Source organism: Sus scrofa, chromosome 2 (genome assembly GCF_000003025.6).
Source record: "Sus scrofa isolate TJ Tabasco breed Duroc chromosome 2, Sscrofa11.1, whole genome shotgun sequence".
Classification (NCBI taxonomy): Eukaryota; Metazoa; Chordata; class Mammalia; order Artiodactyla; family Suidae; genus Sus; species Sus scrofa.
Window position 1 is genome coordinate 76,027,892 of NC_010444.4, and position 19,981 is coordinate 76,047,872.

Sequence of the window (19,981 nt, forward strand, 5' to 3'; positions counted from 1 at the left end):
TAGCAGTATGCATAGTTGCGTGGTCATTTATACACATACAGTTGTATATCTATGTAGTTGTTCCTGTGTGAAAGTCCACACATGACTTTGGAACCATTTACGGTTAAGTTGGAGACGTCATGCCCCTTAACCCTAAAATACCTCAGTGGGTTTTTAATAAGAACAAGAACATTCTTTTATGGAATCGCAGGACTGTTAGCAAAATCTGGAAATTTCACACTGACACAGTCTCATCTAAGCCATGATCTGTATCCAAATTCTGTCACCAGCCCCCGTGTTGTCTATCATAGCCATTCCCCGCCCCCCGGCCCCGGCCCAGACCCCTCTGTGCATCCAGGTACCAGGGTTTGTTGGTCTCCTTGGATTAAAGTCCAAAAGTAATGTCTTAGTGAACTATCTATAATTTTTTTTTGTCCGTACCCATGGCATGTGGAAGTTCCCAGACCAGGGATAGAACCCATGCCACAGCAGTGACAATGCTGGATCCTTAACCCAGTGAGCCACCAGAGATGTCCTTCCCTATAATTTTTAGAGGACTAGAGAGTTTTAAATTTTTCATAATGGTCATTGTAGTGGTAATTTTTTGGTTGATTTTTATGTCCATTGTTAACAGTTCATTTTGAAGGTTTTGAGATAATTTGCAGCTTATGAAAGAGGTACAGAAACAGTGAAGAGAAACACTTAACCCAGCTTGCCCCTGGTCAAAATCTCTTCCATAACCACAGAACATTTATCAAAGCTATGAAACCAATCTTGCTGCAGTACTATTGACTAAAGCATAGAACTGATTCAAATGTCACTGGTTTTTCCACTAATGAACTTTCTCCATTGTCCATCCTATCTAGGATCCCACATTCATTAAGTTGGTTTGTTCATCTCTTAGTGATTTCCTGGAGATCTTTATATAACAAGGACCTCAACGTTTTGTTCCTTGCACCTGTGACAAAGTATTTCCCATTTTGCCTTTTTGTTTTGTTGTGATGAATCAGGAAGTCATTGACCAAAGTCCTAATCCAAGCCAGAGATGATGAGCAGGTCTCATAGGACAACATCAGCATCCTGCATTAAAGAGAATTATGGGGGGGAGTTCCCGTCATGGCGCAGTGGTTAACGAGTCCGACTAGGAACCATGAGGTTGCGGGTTCGGTCCCTGCCCTTGCTCAGTGGGTTGACGATCCGGCGTTGCTGTGAGCTGTGGTGTAGGTTGCAGACGGGGCTCTGATCCCGCGTTGTTGTGGCTCTGGTGTAGGCCGGTGGCTGCAGCTCCGATTCAACCCCTAGCCTGGGAACCTCCATATGCTGCGGGAGCGGCCCAAGAAATAGCAACAACGACAACAACAAAAAGACAAAAGACAAAAAAAAAAAAAAAAGAGAATTATGGGAACAAACATCAGGCACCCAGCAGGCCGTAGGCCACAGGCCAGGCCCTGCACAAACTGCTACCATGCACACCTTCCCACCCCCCCCATCCCCCCTAAACATTTGCTGTTCACCTAGCACATGTTGAACAAACAGCCACACATTCTCGTGGGAAAACTGTACTATTTTCCCCCTCAAAGTTGTGCTGGCCATGAGTAGAGCTTCCGAACACACATATGTTGAATGAGGAGGAGTGACTGGGAGGAACCTCGCCAGGCACCTGGGGGGGTAGGGGGGTAGGGCATGTCTTATGGTCTCCCTCCTGAAGGAGAAGAGCTGATGTCCCAAGAATATAGAGCAGGGAGCAGGAAACCTTGTCACTACTGGGCAGGGTGCCAAGCCACTCCCTGGGGATTTGGCTGCAGGTGTGACAGTGCTGCTGCTGTGTTCTGGACACCAAGGATGAGCAGAGGGCCAGTTCTCACCCTCCCACGGTTTGGGAACTGCTCCTCCCCCCCACCCCACCCCACCCCCAGCCCTCCTGGGCGATTTGCAAGTGAGGGAATTGACACCTGGCATCCACCACCACCACCCCACCATTTTGTCACCTTGACTGTCCTTTTTTTGTTGTTTCTCTAGTCTCATTATCAGGAACTTTCTGTCCTTAAAGAAAACTCTCTTGGAAGCGGGAAGGAGGCCAAAGCGCAGATGACTATCAGGCTGGGGTTGCTCAAAGAACCTTCTGACCCAGGGACTGCAGAGACTGTCCTGTGAGATTCACATTGAATCTGCCTCATAGCCTGACCTGGAGCTAAAGAGGGGAGAAGAAAGGCCCTCAAGAACTGGGCAGATGGGCAGAGGTGTCCGGACCAGCCAGGGCTCTCCTGTGCAGACAGGGGTGGAGGTCTCGGGCGGAGGATGGGGGGATACATTCAGCTGTGGTGTTTGGGCCCTCGTCTCCCCACACACGTCCCTCCCACTGCTCCCTTCAAAGTTTGTCACCCATGGATTGAGCCTTTGCTCAGGGCCGGACATTGGGGATGCAAAGATGACTTAAAGTCCCCATGTAGACTGCAGTGGCTAAAGAGGATATGGCTCTAAGACAGTGCCCAGGGAAGAGCAAGCCAGGAAGGCTTCCTGGAGGAGGAGGGAGCCAAGCTGAGTTGGAAGAAAAGGCAGAGCAAAGGCCATTGGCAGGCGGGTGGGTGGGCTTGGGGTAGGGTGAGGGAATCCAAGAGAAGGAGCGTGACCTAAGCTGGGCACTGCAGTGATGAGAAAGTTGGAAACTTCTCTCCGTTTTAGATTCCTTGTTTATAGAATTGGAACTGTGTTCTCTCTCCTGCTGCATGGTCCTTGTCAGCCCAGAGGATGCCACTTGCTGAGCTGCCCAGGGCCACCTAGCACAGCCAGAAGCCTGGGGGCTTAAACAGCAGGGATCTGTCCCCCAAAGCCCTGGAGGCTGGACATCCAAGGTCAGGGTGTCAGCAGTGCGGCTCCTTCTGAGGGAGGCTCTGTCCCATGCTCTCCCGGCTTCTGGGGTGGCTGGCAGCCTGTTATGTCCCTTGGCTTGTAGAAGCATCATCTCGTCTCTGTCTGCATTGTTGTGTGGCCTCTCCTTGTGTGTGGCCATGCCAAATGTCCTCTCTTGCAGGACACCATTCATACTGGACTAGGCCCACCCTCTTCCAGTGTGACTTCCCCTTAACAGTTACACCTGCCGTGACTGTTTCCATTCAGGCTGCTGTTTCTCAGTGCCAGAGACCAGAGGCTAATACACAACAGCATTTATTCCTCACAGTCTGGGGGCTCTAGACCAAGATCAAGGCACCAGCAGATCCGATGTCTGATGAGGGCCAATTCCTGGTTCATATCAGCCATCTTCTCACCCCAGCAGAAGGGCCAGGGCATTCACTCTCTGGTAAGAGTTCCTTTGTAAGGGCGCTGATCCATTCATGAGGGCCCCACCCTCATGACCTAGGCACTTCCCAGAGGCCCTGCCTCCTAATACCCTCATGTTAGGAACACAGGAACTGGGGCGGGGAGCAATTCAACCCCTCACCCCACCCTCACTCATGAAAGCATATATGCAGCGGGGAGTGTTACAGCTCATGAGCTGGGACAGGCCAGGATGGCCTCCAGAGCTCTTTGGGCCTGCAGGACAGTGTTCACACATCCTGGGATCCCAGGCCCCCTGAAGGTCTGAGGTACCACCACCCAGACTCCCTGTGATTCATACCAGCTATTGTAACAGCTTGATTTTAAATATGGGCAATCATTTTTTAAAAATTCTTTTAGGAATTCCCGTTGTGGCTCAGCAGAAATGAGTCTGACTAGCATCCATGAGGATGCAGGTTTGATCCCTGGCTTTGCTTAGTGGATTAAGGATCCAGCTTTGCTGTGAGCTGTGGTGTAGGTCACAGATGCAGCTCAGATCTGGAGTTGCTGTGGCTGTGGTGTAGGCTGGCAGCTGCAGCTCCAATTCGACCCCTAGCGCCAGAACCTCCATGTGCCGTGGGTGCGGCCCTTAAAAAAAAAAAAAAATTATTTTAAAACTGTGTGTGGCCAGCAGAATGATGGTCCCCAAAGACTCCTATGTCCTTATCACCAGAACTGTGGACACGTCACCAAGGAGGTGACCAGGAACAGGCAGAGCTGCCTGTCTCCCCTCGTCACCCTAGACACTTCCAGACTTGCAGGCGTACGCTCCCAAGGCTTCCAGCGGAAGCACTCTTACACTCTGGCCCAGTCCTGCTGTCCACCTCCTGCCCCGCATCCATCCTGTGACTTTCCTGCTTTCCCTTATCCTGGGCGGGCACCTGGCTCCCAGAACCAGCCCCCGTGGCCAGGGTAGGGGTTCAGGTCCCTGCGGGGTTCCAGGTGGGTCACCAGCTGCCCCTTTGTAGACGGGTGACCCGAGACAGTGGTGGAGCTGCTGGGTGTGGCCTCTTTGGCTCTTGTTAACATGACACATGTCAGATGCATCTGGATGGCCACCTTCCGGGCCTCTGTGTCTGGACCTGTCCAGGGATAGGACCCCAGGAGCGAGGGTCCCTCCAGGGCAGGGAGGAGCGGTTTGCATTCTCGGGATGTTTGTCTGTTTAACCGTCCCTCCCAGCCATTTCCTGGCCCCTTGCAGACAGACGGCACTGGCACCCCGCCAGAGCCAGTGGTTTTCCATGCAGGGGGGTCAGTCTGGGTCCACACCCCGACCTGGGATGCAGGAGTCAGGGGTTCCCAGCCCTGCTGCACCCCTTCCCAGCATGTGACTTGGAATTCCTTTAATGCCTGACTCTGTGGACACTGGGGCCAGATGATTCCTAGTGGGAGTGGGGCAGAGATGTTGCTCCATGCCCCCAATGCCCCCTACAGAGAAAGACCTGGGCCCTGATCAGGGCCGAGGGGTTCATAGGTGTGGCGGACAGGTGCTTCTCTGCCCAGGTTCCCTGGATCCTGGAACCGTGGGAGCTGAGGCTGCCCTTGACCAAGCAAAGGACAACAGCCCACCTGCCCTCACCCTGAGTGCAGTTTGTTTTGTTGTTCATATTCTGCCTCCTTCCACCAAGAATCAAGCCTACCATACAGAAAGAGAGTCAAATAGAAAAACACAAATAGCTTTTTTTATTGTATAGGAGGCGAGTCCTCACAGGGCTGCCCTCTGTGCTCAGGTTCCAGGACCCGCTTCTGCAAGTGCCCCAGGCTGGGAAGGGGGTCAGGCTGAACTCTTGCCTCCAGCCGAATCTAAGCACATCTCAGAGCCTCAGAGCCTCACTTCTAAAAGTCTCCACTCTCTGGAGTTCACTGGTGGTTCAGTGGGTTAAGAATCTGATGTTGTCACTGGTGTGGTACAGGTTCAATCCCTGGCCTGGGAACTTTCGTGTGCCATGGATGCAGCCAAAAAAAAAAAAAAATCTGTCTGTGATGTGGTGCTGCTTATGAATACCATATGCTTTCTGTGGGAAAGCCCTGTTTTCTTTTTAAATTTGTTCAAATGTATATATGTAGGCATATATATGTGTTTGTGTGTATACGTGTGTTACATATAAGTTATACTTGTGAGTAATACGTGTAATGGCCAGATCCACTGCTGGAAGGCCCTTCCCCACTTTAGGGCCTACCTGGAGGGCATCCCCACCCCTCGTAGCCCGGCACGGCCACCTCAGGGAACCATGAACCTTCGCTCTGCCTTTTCTCAGCCCAGGGAGATGGTCTCAGGCACATGCTGACCCTTCCAGTATCACATTTTGCATAATGCCCTCTCCCTGAGTGTGGGTAAAGCCTGTGATTTGCTTCTAGCCAGGAGAAGGTGGCAGAGGTGACAGATGTCACACCTGGGAGTGGGTGATGCCCTGTAAAACTGGGATTTGGCAGGCTCTCCACGACACCCTCCCTTGCTGGCCTTGAAGACGTCAGGGGCCACATTCTGAGAGGGTGCATGGAGGGGCCCCGAGGCCAGGACTGAGAGCCCAGAGTGGGGACCCCAGCCCTGCAGCCAGGGGAGGCCAGTTGTAGCAACAACCTGGGGAAGTTAGGAGGCAGGCCCTTCCCCAGTCAAGGTTCTGATAAGAAGACAGCCCCAGGCCTCACCTGGATTAGCCTTTTGGGGCCCAGGACTTAGCTCTGCCCTGACTCCCAAACCCTGTGGTACTAGATAGTGATGATTTGTTACTCAGTATAGCAAATCCACTGACCTAGTACCCAGCCTGCAAGCCTGTGGAGGAGACAGACCGCCAGAGCTTTGCACATGTGCGGGACAGCTGGTGACTGGTGCAGAGTCAGTGAACTCAGAAGAAAAGGGGTGCCAAGTCTCCCCCTTTGCCAGAAGTCTGAGGCTTGCCAGCCACCACTTATAGCCTTCCCCCCCCCCCGCCCCGCCCCTCCCCCGCTGGTGACCCTGTCCTCCACTGGCTCTGCACACGTCCCGGAGCCGCAGCAGCCCTGCAGGAAGGGGCAGACCCCACCCCGTGCAGATTCCCAGCACCCCACGTGCACACCCGAACGGAGCTCTCTGCCGGAACTGACCCCGGCGTGTTTGTTTTTATTGCCGGCTTCCCAGGCCCGCCCGGGCTGCGTGTCTGCACGTCATCTGAGGCAGTCCTGCCGTGGGTTGGGAAACTCAGTCTCGGAGGCCATCATCCCTGTGACCCCTGCTCTGGGGACATGCATACACGCGACATGTATCCGTGTCTGTGTGTATGTGAGGGCAGCGTCTTCTCTTGGGCTGTTCATCTCTCAGCAGCTTTCCAGATGAATCCCCAGGGGTGGTGTGCACACACACGTGCACACACACACACAAACACACACACAAGATAGAAGCCAACCAGCATATCTTCCCTGGTTCCCTGACAGCTCAGGGGAAAAGGTCCCCTAAAAGCAAAACAAGGTCTGACATCCAAACACTGTCTTTCGTGGGGCCTCCCAGCAGGCCTGTGGGAGGAGCCATGAGCCCATTCAACAGATGAGGGTACTGAGGTTCAGACAAAAATAGGACTTAGGACAGGTATTGACATGGAGAAATTGAAACCCTCATGCACTATTGATGGGAATGGGGCAGTCACTATGGAGAAGAGTCTGGCGATTCCTCAAAGAACTAAACATAGAATTACCACTTTATCTAGCAATTCAACTTCTGGATCAGGGAATGATCCAAAAGGATTGAAATCAGGGGCTGGAAGAGATAACTGGCAAACCTGTAATCACAGCATGTAAATCACAGCAGCATGATTCATAACAGCCAAAAGACGGAAGCAACCCAAATGTCCACGGACGGATGATAGATAAACAAACATAGTCCATCCACACACTGGAATGTTATTCGGCCTTTTTTTTTTTAATTTAATTTAATTTATTTTTTCTGCTGTACAGCATGGGGACCAAGTTACACTTCCATGTATACATTTTTTTCCTCCCTTTGTTCTGTTGCGATATACGTATCTAGACATAGTTCTCAATGCTACACAGGAGGATCTCATTGTAAATCCATTCGAAGAGCAATAGTTTGCATCCAATAACCCCACACTCCCAATCCCCTCCCACTCCCTCCCTCTCCTCCCAGGCAGCCACAAGTCTATTCTCCAAGTCCATGATTTTCTTTTCTGTGGAAATGTTCATTTGTGCTATATATTAGATTCCAGTTATAAGTGATATCATATGGTGTTTGTCTTTGTCTTTCTGACTTATTTCACTCAGTATGAGAGTCTCTAGTTCCATCCATGGTGCTGCAAATGGCATTATGTCATTCTTTTTTAAGGCTGAGTAGTAGTCCATTGTGTGTGTGTGTGTGTGTGTGTGTGTGTGTGTGTGTGTATATATATATCTATATATCACATCTTCCTAATCCAATCATCTGTTGATGGACCTTTGGGTTGTTTCCATGTATTGCCTGTTGTGAATAGTGCTGCAATGAACATGCAGGTGCATGTGTCTTTTTTAAGGAAACATTTGTCTGGATATATGCCCAAGAGTGGGATTGCGGGGTCATATGGTAGTTCTATGTATAGATTTCTAAGGTATCTCCACACTGTTCTCCATAGCAGCTGTACCAGCTTACATTCCCACCAACAGTGGAGGAGGGTTCCCTTTTCTCCACATCCCCTCCAGCACTTGTTATTTGTGGACTTATTAATGATGGCCATTCTGACTGGTGTGAGGTGGTATCTCATGGTAGTTTTGATTTGCATTTCTCTTATAATCAGGGATGTTGAGCGTTTTTTCATGTGTTTGTTGGCCATCTGTATATCTTCCTTGGAGAACAGCCTATTCAGGTCTTTTGCCCATTTTTCCATTGGGTGACTGGCTTTTTTGCTGTTGTTACTCAGCCTTAAAAAGGGAGAGCATTCTGACACCTGCCTCAGCGTGGATCAACCTTGAGGACGTGATGCTCAGTGAGAGAAGCCAGACAGAGAAGGGCAGAGACTGTCTGACTCCACTCCCAGGGGGTCCCTAGAGGAGTCAGATCCACAGAGACAGGAAGGAGATGGTGGGGCGGGGGCTGCAGGAGGGGAGGGGGAGTCAGTCTCATGGGGACACATGGGGAAAGAAGGGAAAGTCCTGGAGATGGTGGGGATGGTTGCACAGTGTGAATGTGTTTAATGCCACTGAGCTGTGCACTTAAATGGTGAAGATGATGAATATTAAGTTATGTGTATTTTGCCACAATTTGAAAATAAAAAGTCTCACCCTGCACCTGCCTTTCTGGGACGCCAATGCAGGACAGCTGCTTTCCTTCTGACAACCCCCTCTCTGCATGCTTCTGGCTCTGAGCCTTTGCTCAATCCTCTAGCCTCACAGAATTAAATTTTTTAAATTAAATTTAAACTCAAAGCAGGCTTTCCTGGAGAGAAAACTCGAGCTCTGGTGTGGCATACGCCGGCATAGATCCTCAGTGGGCCAGGCTGTAGCGCTTAGCATGTGATGACCAGGTGCAGGTACAGTGAGACCCACCCCACAGAGGTGATGGGTGGACCACAGTGGAGGCGGGGGATGCTGGATGGATTTACTTGGACTCCACCCAGCACAGGTGTGGTGGCTCCTGGCAGACCCAGTTTTGGAGGTGAGGTGAGGCAGCTTCCACCTGGGGATGTCCCTGCTCCTTGGAGCTGCAGAACCCGGCACCTCGGCCTCCTTCCACAGCCAGCCTCTACCTCCCAAGGTCTGTCACGTTCATGCAGTGTTTTTCCAGCTTCTTGCAGACACACAGCCATGGGAGGTGTCTAGATGGTTCTCTGCAGAGAGCGGAGAAGACAGCAGATGTGAGGGGACAGGGCACAGACACGGTGTGTATCTTCCGGTCACGTGCCAGCCCGGCCTCCTCCATCTGCACAGAACCTGACGGGAGAGGGGTACCCAGAGCTGTGACCTGCATGGTGTCCATTCAGTCAGGGAAACCCACTCCCTTTGACCCGACATAATCCCCTCCTAGCACTCTACACATCAGTATGTGGAAATCTGCCCCCTCTTTTTCACTGCTGTGTAGTATTCAGCCTCTTGGGCAGAGACCGAGAGCACATATTTGGGGCTTTGCAGAATTGTGTTGGCTCAGAGAGAATCAGCCTTCTGTATGTAACTGCCAGACTGGGTACCTGGCAGGAGCTGTACCAGTTTAAAGCTCCACCAGCAGAAATGACCACAATAAACCAGTCCACTCGGATAGAAAGTGGATTTGTGCGTGTCACACCTGGGGGGCTCCTGACATCAAGTGAGTGGAGTCCAGGGATACTGGTCCACACCTCACTGCGCCCAGGGCAGGCCCCCCAGAGGATGACCCGCCCCAGTGTCAGCAGCGCCAAGGGGGACTTGGTCTAGTATTATCTCAACAAACTATGTATCACATACGTGCTTTTCTTGCAAGAATTCTAAATGTTACAGTCTGTTTTGTAGCCATTATGAGACCAAATTAGACAGACTTAATTCTGTGTTTAATGGATTCAACCAGGTTTTTCATACTGTGGTTTTTCCCACTGATGAACTGTGTTTGTGTGTGTAATTACGTGTTTGTGTGTGTGTGTGTAAGCTTCCGTTTGTGTGCATGTGTTTGTATGTATGTATAGATGTCTTTGTGTAGGTGTGTAACTCTGTGTGCTTGTATGTGTTGTGTGTGTATATTTGTACGCGTGTTTTCTGTATATGTGTATATTTGTGTATGTATATGTGTATTTGTATGTGATCATCATGTATTTGTGTGTGTGGTATGTGTGTCTATCTGTGTGTATTTGCATCTATATGCAAAAGTGTGTGTGTGGTGTATGTATATGAAGTGTGCATATTTGTATCTGTAGGTGTGTGGATGTGTGTGTGGGTGCATGTGTATTTTTTTTTTTTTTTTTTGTCTTTTTAGGGCCACACCCACGGCATATGGAGATTCCCAGGCTAGGGGTCTAATCGGAGCTGTAGCCGCCAGCCTACACCACAGCCACAGCAACCCAGGATCCGTGCTGAGTCTTCGACCCACATCACAGCTCACAGCAACTCCGGATCCTTAACCCACTGAACAAGGCCAGGGATCGAACCTGCAACCTCATGGTTCCTAGTCGGATTCATTAACAACTGAGCCACAACGGAAACGCATGTGTATTTTTATGTGTGTGTATGTGAGGTGTGTATGTATTCGAATGTGTAGGTGAGTATATGTGTGTATGTATGTGGACCACAGTGGAGGCGGTGTGTATGTATGTGTGTGTTTGTGTATTTGTATGTGTGGAGGTATGTGTGTATGTGTGTGCATTTGTATGTGTGGCTGTGTTTGTATATGTGCGTATTTGTATGTGGAGGTGTGCGTATGTGTGTAGATGTGTTAGTGTGTGTATATATTGGGTAGGGGTGTCTAAGTCTGTGTGTGTGTTTGTGCACATGACTGTGAGTGTAAAGGGTGTGCATCTGCGTGTATAGACTTGTTCCCCATGTCGACACCCGGCCGTGAGGGCCATTCCCAGGCGGGCTCTATGGATGCAGGCCTCCCAGCTGCTTCCCTTCACTCTGCATCTGAGCAGCAGCCCCCATGCACCCGGTGTCTCCTGTCACCCGGGCAGATGCTGGCTCCATTCACACTGCGCTCAGGAAGAAGCCTTGGTCTTTGCTCTGGGCCGTCTGCCCCTCTGACCGGAGTGTGGTGGATGGTGGGCATCTCCAGCTGTGTGGCCAGTCACTGTCCCATGCACCCCCTTGGCTGGTGTAGACAACGTGTAAATAAGAGGACACGGGAGACTCCAAAGGAGAAATGAATCTGCAGATGGTAAGGGCACCTCATGTTTTAGGGAAAATCACTGTCAGCATGTAACTGGAATTGATGGAGCTTCCAGACCAGGGGGCAAAAATCATGGCCCATGGTGATTGTGTGTTTTGTAAATAAAGTTTTATCAACACAGGGCCAAGCCCATCCATTCACATGCCCTGCTGTTTCCCTGCTCAGGCCCAGAGAGCTGCTAGGACAGGACTGACTGCCGACCACCTTACAGGCAGCAATGATTCGCCAGCCCTGCTCTATCACCCCTGGTCAGGCCTTTAGCGACAGGGTGGGGTGGGGGTGGAGGATGGGCACAGAGGCCCAACTTCTGGTCCTCTGGGGAGATACCCCCAGTCTCAGGCCCACCTCTTCCCTCCCCACAGCCTACTCTTTGGTTTGGCAGAGGGCCTCCCTGAACTTCAGATCCTCCTCGATCCCTCCCCCACATTGTCAACGACTTAAATTCCTCTCCACCCATCACAGCTTCCATCCATGTCCTTCACATGGTTCTCATCCTGGCTATTGAAAGCCTCTCCTCCCACCTGGTCTCCAGGACTGCTTATCCATGAAGCCCACAAGAGGGCTTTAATTTAAAGAAGAAATCCATGAATATAGTAATCCAGCCCAGATGGTCTCTATCTTTAAACCTATGTTGTCGTTAAGTACATTTAATATTTTTTCATGAAGGGGGACTTCGAAAGTCATAGTGAGACCCTGCTTTTGTCCTTCCACCCTGGACCCATCACTACCGACACAGAAATTTCCTTCAGGCCCAGGAAGAGACCCAAACTCTACATGGATGGCCTGCCCATTTTTGACCACACCTGCCTGGCTCCAGCTATGGATCCTCCATCCACTCTGCTCTGACCACCTGCATCTTTGCCTGAACTCCAGGTACCATCCAGCTAGGGCCTGTCATGGGGCCTCCAGCCAGGGTTTACCCACCCTCAAGCTCTGGGCACGGACATTGTCTACTGTAGGAAGCCTCTCAGACTTTAAAAAAAAATTGAGGAGTTCCCATCGTGGCTCAGTGGTTAATGAATCCGACTAGGAACCAGGAGGTTGCGGGTTCGATCCCTGGCCTTGCTCAGTGGGTTAAGGATCTGGCATTGCCATGAGCTGTGGTGTAGGTCGAAGACGCGGCTCAGATCCCGCGTTGCTGTGGCTCTGGTGTAGGCTGGTGGCTACAGCTCTGATTCAACCCCTAGCCTGGGAACTTCCATATGCCGCGGGAGCAGCCACAGAAATGGCAAAAAGACAAAAAAATAAAAAATAATTGAGGGAGTTCCCATCATGGCGCAGTGGTTAATGAATCCGACTAGGAACCATGAGGTTGCGGGTTCGGTCCCTGCCCTTGCTCAGTGGGTTAACGATCCGGCGTTGCCGTGAGCTGTGGTGTAGGTTGCAGACGCGGCTTGGATCCCACGTTGCTGTGGCTCTGGCGTGGACTGGCAGCTACAGCTCCGATTCGACCCCTAGCCTGGGAACCTCCATATGCTGTGGGAGCGGCCCAAAGAAATAGCAAAAAATAAAAAAATTTAAAAAAAATAATTGAGATATAATTCACATTTCATAAAATTCACCCATTTGGAGAATGCAATTTGGGAGTTCCCACTGTGATGCAATGGGTTAAGAATCTGACTACAGAAGCTCAGGTCACTGCAGAGTCATGGGTTCAATCCCTGGCCTGGCACAGTGGGTTAAGGGATCTGGTATTGCTGCAGCTGCAGCTCAGATGCAATCCCTGGCCCAGAAACTTCCACATGATGCAGTTGCAGCCATAAAAAGTAAATGCGTAAATAAAGTATACAATTCAGTGTTTTCGGTACATTCCCCAAGTTGTGCAATTGTGACAACTATCTCATTCCAGAATATTTTCATCACTCCCAAAATAACCCTGTACCCCATTCCCTCTCCCCAGCCCCTGACAACCAGGAACCCTCTCTCTTTGTCTGTGGATGTGTATGTTCTGGACGTTTCCCATCCATGGAATCCCAACCTGTGTGTCCTTCTGTGTCTGCTTCTCACTGAGCATTGTGGACTCCAGGCCTGTCCACATGGTAGTGGGTGTCAGTGCTTCTCTCCTTTTCAGGCTGAGTGATGCTCTATTATATGCATCTATACAGCACATTTTGTTTATCCATTCACCCATCGATGAACAGTTGGGTCGTGTCTTCTTTTTGCCTAGTATGGATAATACTCCTTTGGACGTTAGGGAACACTTTTCTGTGCAGACATGTGTTTTCATGTCTCTTGGGGACATGCATACCTAGGAGTGGAATGGCAGGGTCAGACGGTATTAAGTTACTGCCGTTCCTTAACCTCAGAGGCTGTTCATCTCTTCAGCTCAGGGTTCTGCAAACTGAAGCCAGGTGGTAGAATCTGGCCCTCTGCTTGTGATTGCAAATAAAGTTTTATTGGGACACAGCATGTTCATTACATGTTGTCTTTGGGGGCTACTAAATTGAGTCTTTGCTGCAGAGACTATGTGGCCACCAAACTGAAATATTTGACCTTTTAGAAAAAAGTGTGTTCATTATGTAGCATTATATGACATACAGTAGTCTATTATGCATCTTAAGAACCCCTCCCTTCCCACCTCCTCCAACTGCCCAGAAAGCTCCCCAAGGGCGGAAATGTAATCTTTTATTTGTTTCCTACCATCATTAAACATTTGGACGCGTTACTCCACCCTCACCATCCGGGAGCACTAAACACGTGGAACTCCTGGGCCTCCCTTTCCTGTGGGTGTGGGCTGGCCTCACGGGGCGGGGTGGGGGGGTGGGGGGGTGGTCCTCACCCTGGCTGCCCAGAGCAGTCGCCTGGGGCCTCTCCAGTGGGCCACACCCAGACCACTGCCTGAGTGCTCCAGGTCAACTGCAGCATCCCCCCAGGGGATTCCAGGGTTTGGGAACCTTGGGCTAAGGGGTTCCTAATCCCAAATGTCTGTAGTTCTGGTCGATTTAATCCTGGATGCAGGGAACCAACCAATGCCTTTCTCCCATACCAGCAGCTTAGATCTTTTGACCCTGTGAGATTCAGAAGTTGTGTGAGGGTCAGGGCACCCTCTCTGTGTTCCCCCAAGTGCCCAGAGCCCATTGGTCCAGCAGCGGGAGGGGAGCCCTTCCCACTCAAGGTCCCATACCAAAAGACTTTTTTTTTCCCCCTGAGGCTGTTGTAACAAAGGACCACAAGCTGGGTGGCTTCAAGCAGACATTCTCTCACCTGCTGCAGGCCAGAGTCCAGAAGTACACCCTCCATAGGGGGACCCTTCCTGCCTCTTCCAGCTTCTGGGTGGTGTGGGGTCCTGGACTTGTGGCCAGTCACCCCATTCTCTGCCTCATCTTCCTGCGGCCTCTCCCTGTGTGTGTCTGAGCATCAGATCTCTCCCACTTTCTCTTATAAACACACCCGTCATTGGATTTAAGGCCCACCCTGAACCCAGGACAATCTCATCCTAGATCCCTAACATCTTTCAAGTACAAAGACCCTTTGTCCAAAGAAAGCCATGTGCTGAGCTTCAGTGGAGTGGGGACAGGTGGATATTTGGCAGACAGTATCCAACCAGCTGTAACCAGTGGATATTATTTTTGTTGTCGTATAGTTGAAAAGTACCCATACTTAAAATGAGTACAAGACAGTCCTTTCTCAGAACGGTCACCCCCACTTTGCCACCTCTCCTTATTTATTTCTTTTCTTAAATTACTTTATTAATTTCTTCCTGCCATTTCCCCTCCCACGCTAAGTACCACATCGCTGTCTCCTCAATGACTTCTTTTTTGCCCTCATGGAAGCACCTCAAATCCTTCTCAGGCCAGGGAAGGATGTGAGGGGTAGGTAGAAATGTTACAATAAATAAATGTATCAAAACAAGACAGGAACTCCTGAAGCTTACACAATGTTGTATCTCAATATGAATCCATTTTTTTAAAAGTAAGTTGAGTTTCCGCTGTGGCACAGAAAGTTAAGGATCCGGAAGTAAGTTGAGTTTCCCCTGTGGCACAGAAAGTTAAGGATCCGGCCTTATTGCTGCTGTGGCGTGGGTTCAATCCCTGGCCTGGGAGCTTCTGCAAAAATTTCTACTTAAAACGAATCCACTGAAGGGATTCAAAGACATTAACGCAAGAATCCTGGAACAGAAGTTCTCAGTAGAAGAGCAGTGGGAGCAACTCTGCCTCCTAGGAGTCACTGGGCCAAGTCTGGGGACATCTGTGCTTGTTATGACCAGGGGGCTCCTGGCACCGAGGGAGTGGGAGCAGATATACCGTCCTCACACATCTGTGCCCAGGACAGGCCCCCACAGGGTGACCCTGACCCCAGTGTCGTAAATACTGAAAGTGAGGATAGCTTTCAACTGAAAAAAAACACATATAATGTTTATTTGTCATTTTTTTTAAAGAGTCAGCTGTAGGTGTCTCTCCTTGCAGATGTGACAAGTTGGGACACCCCTCGTGTTGGGCCAAGGACAGGCTGAGGGCACAGGAGGCGGGGGCGGGGAGGTGGTGGCAGCCACTCTGGGATGTCACGGGGCACCAGGGTCCTTGCTCTGATGTGAACCTTCCAAATCCGTTGGATTTTTGCTGCAAAGCCCCGTGTGGGTGGAGGGCGTAAGTGCCTGCCCAGGAGCCCAGTTTCGTTCTGAGAAGTAGAATGCAGAGAAACTTCTAAGAGAAACGCCGGAGGAAGGGGATTACCCTCCTGCCTCTGCAGATGAGCTGGTAGAACATCAAAAAGAAGCACTTCCGGTTTCTTTCACTGCCCCGGCAGCTTCCTCTGCTGGGCGATGTGCTCTCAGGCTTTAAAAAAAAAAAGAAAAAGCAGATGATCTATTTTTTAATCTCTCCAGGAGAGGCCTTGGCAGTTGAGCAGCTGAGCTGAGACCAGCCAAGATGAGAACTTAGGCAAGGACACCCCAAGTTGCTGCCACAGGCCGGTCTGGGAGTCCCTGCCTCGGTGTAAGAGTGCTTGTGCAGCAGCCAAGATGAGGTCCCCTGCCTGGCACTGCTGACATTGGCCTGTCATCCTCTCGGGGACCGCCCTGGGCACTGTGGGGTGTGGAGCAGCCTCCCCACCCGCCCCCTTATGAGGCCAGGAATCCCCCAGTATGACAACCACAGATGTCCCCAGACATGACCCAGTGTCCCCAGTGGGGTAGAACTGCCCTGGGAGAGACCCCTTGCCCTAGTGACCCACTCCCTCCCCACACACACTCGTACACATGTGTGAAGATCTCCCCCAACTCCTGCATGGAAAGCAGGGCCTTGCTAATGAAAAAGCAGACTCAAGGAACCAGGGGTTTTGGGATTTTTCTCTGTCTCACTGGTGAGCCACAGAACTACGTGTGTCTCCAGAAGCATCAGGGACCCCGAAGCCAAGTCTGCAAAGCATTCATAACCTGCCTCAGGAGAAAGAAGGGAAATTCAACTTATGACCCATGACAAACACTTAGTGACCATGATGTCCCCAACCACAATCCTGTGTGACCCCAGCCCAGCCACATCTTCCCCAGCCTCCACCATCCACGAAACGAGGATCAAATCCTCAGCTGTAGCCCATGTCAGCCCCAGGACCAAAGACCTTTGCCCTAGAGCCAGGCCCTTGACCCTGGAGCCAGCCAGCTCCTACTGCTAACAATTCAGGTTTAGTTTAGTTTAGTTTTATTTTGTTTGTTTGTTTGTTTTAAAGACTTCAGAAGTTCAAGTCGTGGTGCAGTGGAAAGGACTCCGACTAGGAACCATGAGGTTGAGGGTTCAATCCCTGGCCTTGCTCAGAGGGTTAAGGATCCAGCATTGCCATGAGCTGTGGTGTAGGTCACAGACGTGGCTCAGATCCCGTGTTGCTGTGGCCGTGGTGTAGGCCAGCGGCTTCAGCTCTGATTCGACCCCTAGCCTGGGAACCTCCATGTGCTGTGGGTACGGCCCTCAAAAGACAAAAAAAAAAAAAAAAAAGACTTCATTGCTTAAAAAACACTAACCAAACCACCATCATCTAAGCTTTCAGTGAGTTGTAATCTTTTTGCTTGTGGAGGGTCCTGCCTCTATGTTGATGGGGAGGTTGTGGCAGCTTCTTAAATGGTGAAATTTTTCAACAGTGAAGTCTGCGGAATAGATAGCTTCTTCCTCTCACAGACAGCTTCTCTGTGCTGCTGTCTGACAGCACTTTACCCCCCAGGAAAACTCCCTTCACAAATGGAGTCAGTCCTCCCAAACCCCGGCTCTGCCGTATCAACTAAGCTACGTATATTCTCAGTCGTTGGTTGTCATTTCAACAGTCTGCACAGCATCCTACCGGGGAGGAGATTCCAGCCCCAAAACCACTTCTTGGCATTCAGGGCAGAGCAGCACACTCTTACTGGCGGAATGTGTTGCCACAAACCTGCATGAAGCACAGTAAAATGCAGCGCACCTCTGTGTTATGTTGTATATCCATCATATTTTTCTTATAATCGTTGCTGTAGATTGGTGCCTTCCTCTGCACTGGGCCGTGTTTGTCCCCTTTTGTCCTCACTGTGACCCAGAGAGCAATGCCCTGGGGTCCTTATGTTACAGATGGGGCGTCGGGGTTCTGAGAGCCAGTGGGCGGACAGACCGACAACATGAGCCAGGGCCAGAGCTTGCTCAAAGCCCCCTCTGTGCACCTCAGGCCAGAAAGACCTACTCCTCGACCACCCCTCCAGCAGATACTGGCAAGCTGGCTTCTAGAACCTTCTAGAATCTTCTAGGACATTCTTCCCACCTGACCAGCTGCTCCTCTTGCAGTGAGAATCTGTACCTTCTTTCCTTTCTTCAGGAGGGAAAGTCAGGATGATCATAATGACGAAAATGATGATTATCACAATAAATAATTCCATCAGAACAGTGATTTACTTTGGCGGGGATGCTGGGATATCTGCAGGGGTCCTGCAAATGTCCTGTGTCACCTGTGTGATGGTGACACAGGTGCATACACTTTGAAAATTCATGGTCTGGAGTTCCCTGGTGGTTCAGTGGGTTGGGGATCCAGTGCTGTCACTGCTGTAGTGCGGGTTTGATCCCTGGCCTGGGCAAGAACTTTTGCATGCCATGCAAAAGAATTTGATGCCATGGGAAAATAATGATTCCCTCACAGTATGACGTTAAGAAAATTGATTAAAGGCAGATGGTCAAATAGTCTAGAGGACCTGAATTTGTAAAAATGGATAGGTAGGCGTATATGCTTTAAAAAAAAAAAAAAAAAAAAAAAAAAAAAAGGAGTTCCTGTCGTGACTCAGTGGTTAACGAATCCAACTAGGCACCATGAGGTTGCAGGTTCGACCCCTGGCCTTGCTCGGTGGGTTAAGGATCAGGTGTTGCCGTGAGCTGTGGTGTAGGTTGCAGACGCAGCTCAGATCCCGGGTTGTTGTGGCTGTGGTGTAGGCTGGTGGCTACAGCTCCAATTAGACCCCTAGCCTGGGAACCTCCATATGCTGTGCGAGCGGCCCAAGAAATGGCAAAAATGACAAAAAAAAAAAAAAAAAATGGAGAAGTTCCCTTTGTTGCTCAGCAGTTAATGAACCTGACTAGGATCCATGGGGATGCAGGTTGATCCCTGGCCTCGCTCAGTGGGTTAAGGATCCGGCGTTGCCGTGAGCAGAGTTCACAGATGCGGCTCAGATCCCACATGGCTGTGGCTGAGGTGTGGGCTGGTATTTGCAGCTGTAATTCAACCCCTAGCCTGGGAACTTCCATATGACACAGGTACGGCTGGAAAAAGAAGGTGGTGGGGTTATGGATGTTTTTTTTACTCTACGTGATTTCCAGAATTGGTAAAATGAAACTGTGTTACTTTCAGAGTCATAAAGAAGAGAAAATACACATACAGGTGGTTCTTGTTATGAGGAGCAGTTCTAAATGAGTGGTCATTCCTGGGGACATGCAGGGTCAGGCTCCTGTAAGCCTCTGGTCACAACCGACCCACACGTAATCTCGTGACAGTATGTGCATTTCTGTCAAAAGACACCCTGTTTAACACACGTTGTTGATTCCTTCCCACTGAGCTCACAGCCTGCAGCGCCGTAACTCATGCCTGAACGAAGCTGTCTGACACACCTACTTTCTCCCCATAAGGCTCGTCCCAGCCTCCTGTGCTCAGCCGCAGCTCTACGAGTGGTAGAATCACCCACCAGAAAACAAACATGTGGAGTTCCCTGATGGTTCAGTGGGTTATGGATCTGGCGTTGTCGTTGATGCAGTGTGGGTTCAATCCCTGGCCCAAGAGTTTCTGTGTGCTGCAGGCGCAGCCAAAAAAGAAGCAGAAAAACCCCATGGCCGTAAATGGTGAAAAGGACCCTGGTTACCGCCCAGTTCCACCTCAGCTGGGAAAATGCTTGTCAGTGACTCAGATGTTTTACTGCTCTGCCTGTGTCCACAAATGACTGCAGACTTCCCCCCACCCCACACCAGTTTGGGGGTTACAAATACTTTCTAGCAAGTAGGTGAATTCCCAAGTACAGAACCCACAGATGATGAGGCCGGACCCTATATATCACCCCCACCCCCACCCCTGTTCCCACACTGTCATCCATGCATCATGCTCAGGCTGGCCCTCAGAGGCCTGGCTGTGCAGGGAGGAGAGGCCTTGGCACCCTGGGGCCTGGCACACCCAGCTCAGCAGGGAGGAGCTGGAGTCCCTGGCCTCCCGGGGCCTAGGGCAGGAGACCACCCCGCTGGGTGCCTTGCTCTGTGTCTGTGTGTCTCATCAGTGTGACTCTGCCTCTCTGCCCCCAGTCTGTGGTTGTCACAGCTGGGGGCTCCTGACCCCGAGTGGGTGGGGTAGGGAGGCTGCTCCACACCCCATAGTGCCCAGGACAACCCCAAGGTCAGCAGTGCCAAGGGCCAGAAGCCACCTCGGCCACCTCCTTCCTATGGCTGAGACCTGCTGGGCCTC

General features: G+C 50.7%; 1 protein-coding gene across 4 annotated transcripts in view; it reads left to right on the plus strand.

Annotated features, from left to right (window-relative positions):
- Positions 1–19,981, plus strand: part of GNG7 (G protein subunit gamma 7) — a 153,681-nt gene that overhangs the window by 98,015 nt on the left and 35,685 nt on the right. The window contains exon 3 of one of the 4 annotated variants that reach the window (XM_021084181.1): positions 11,765–11,971. The exons of the other annotated variants lie outside the window; for them this stretch is intronic. The gene's annotated coding sequence lies outside the window, so the exon portion shown is untranslated. The remainder of the gene's footprint in view (positions 1–11,764; positions 11,972–19,981) is intronic. 4 annotated transcript variants of the gene reach the window in all.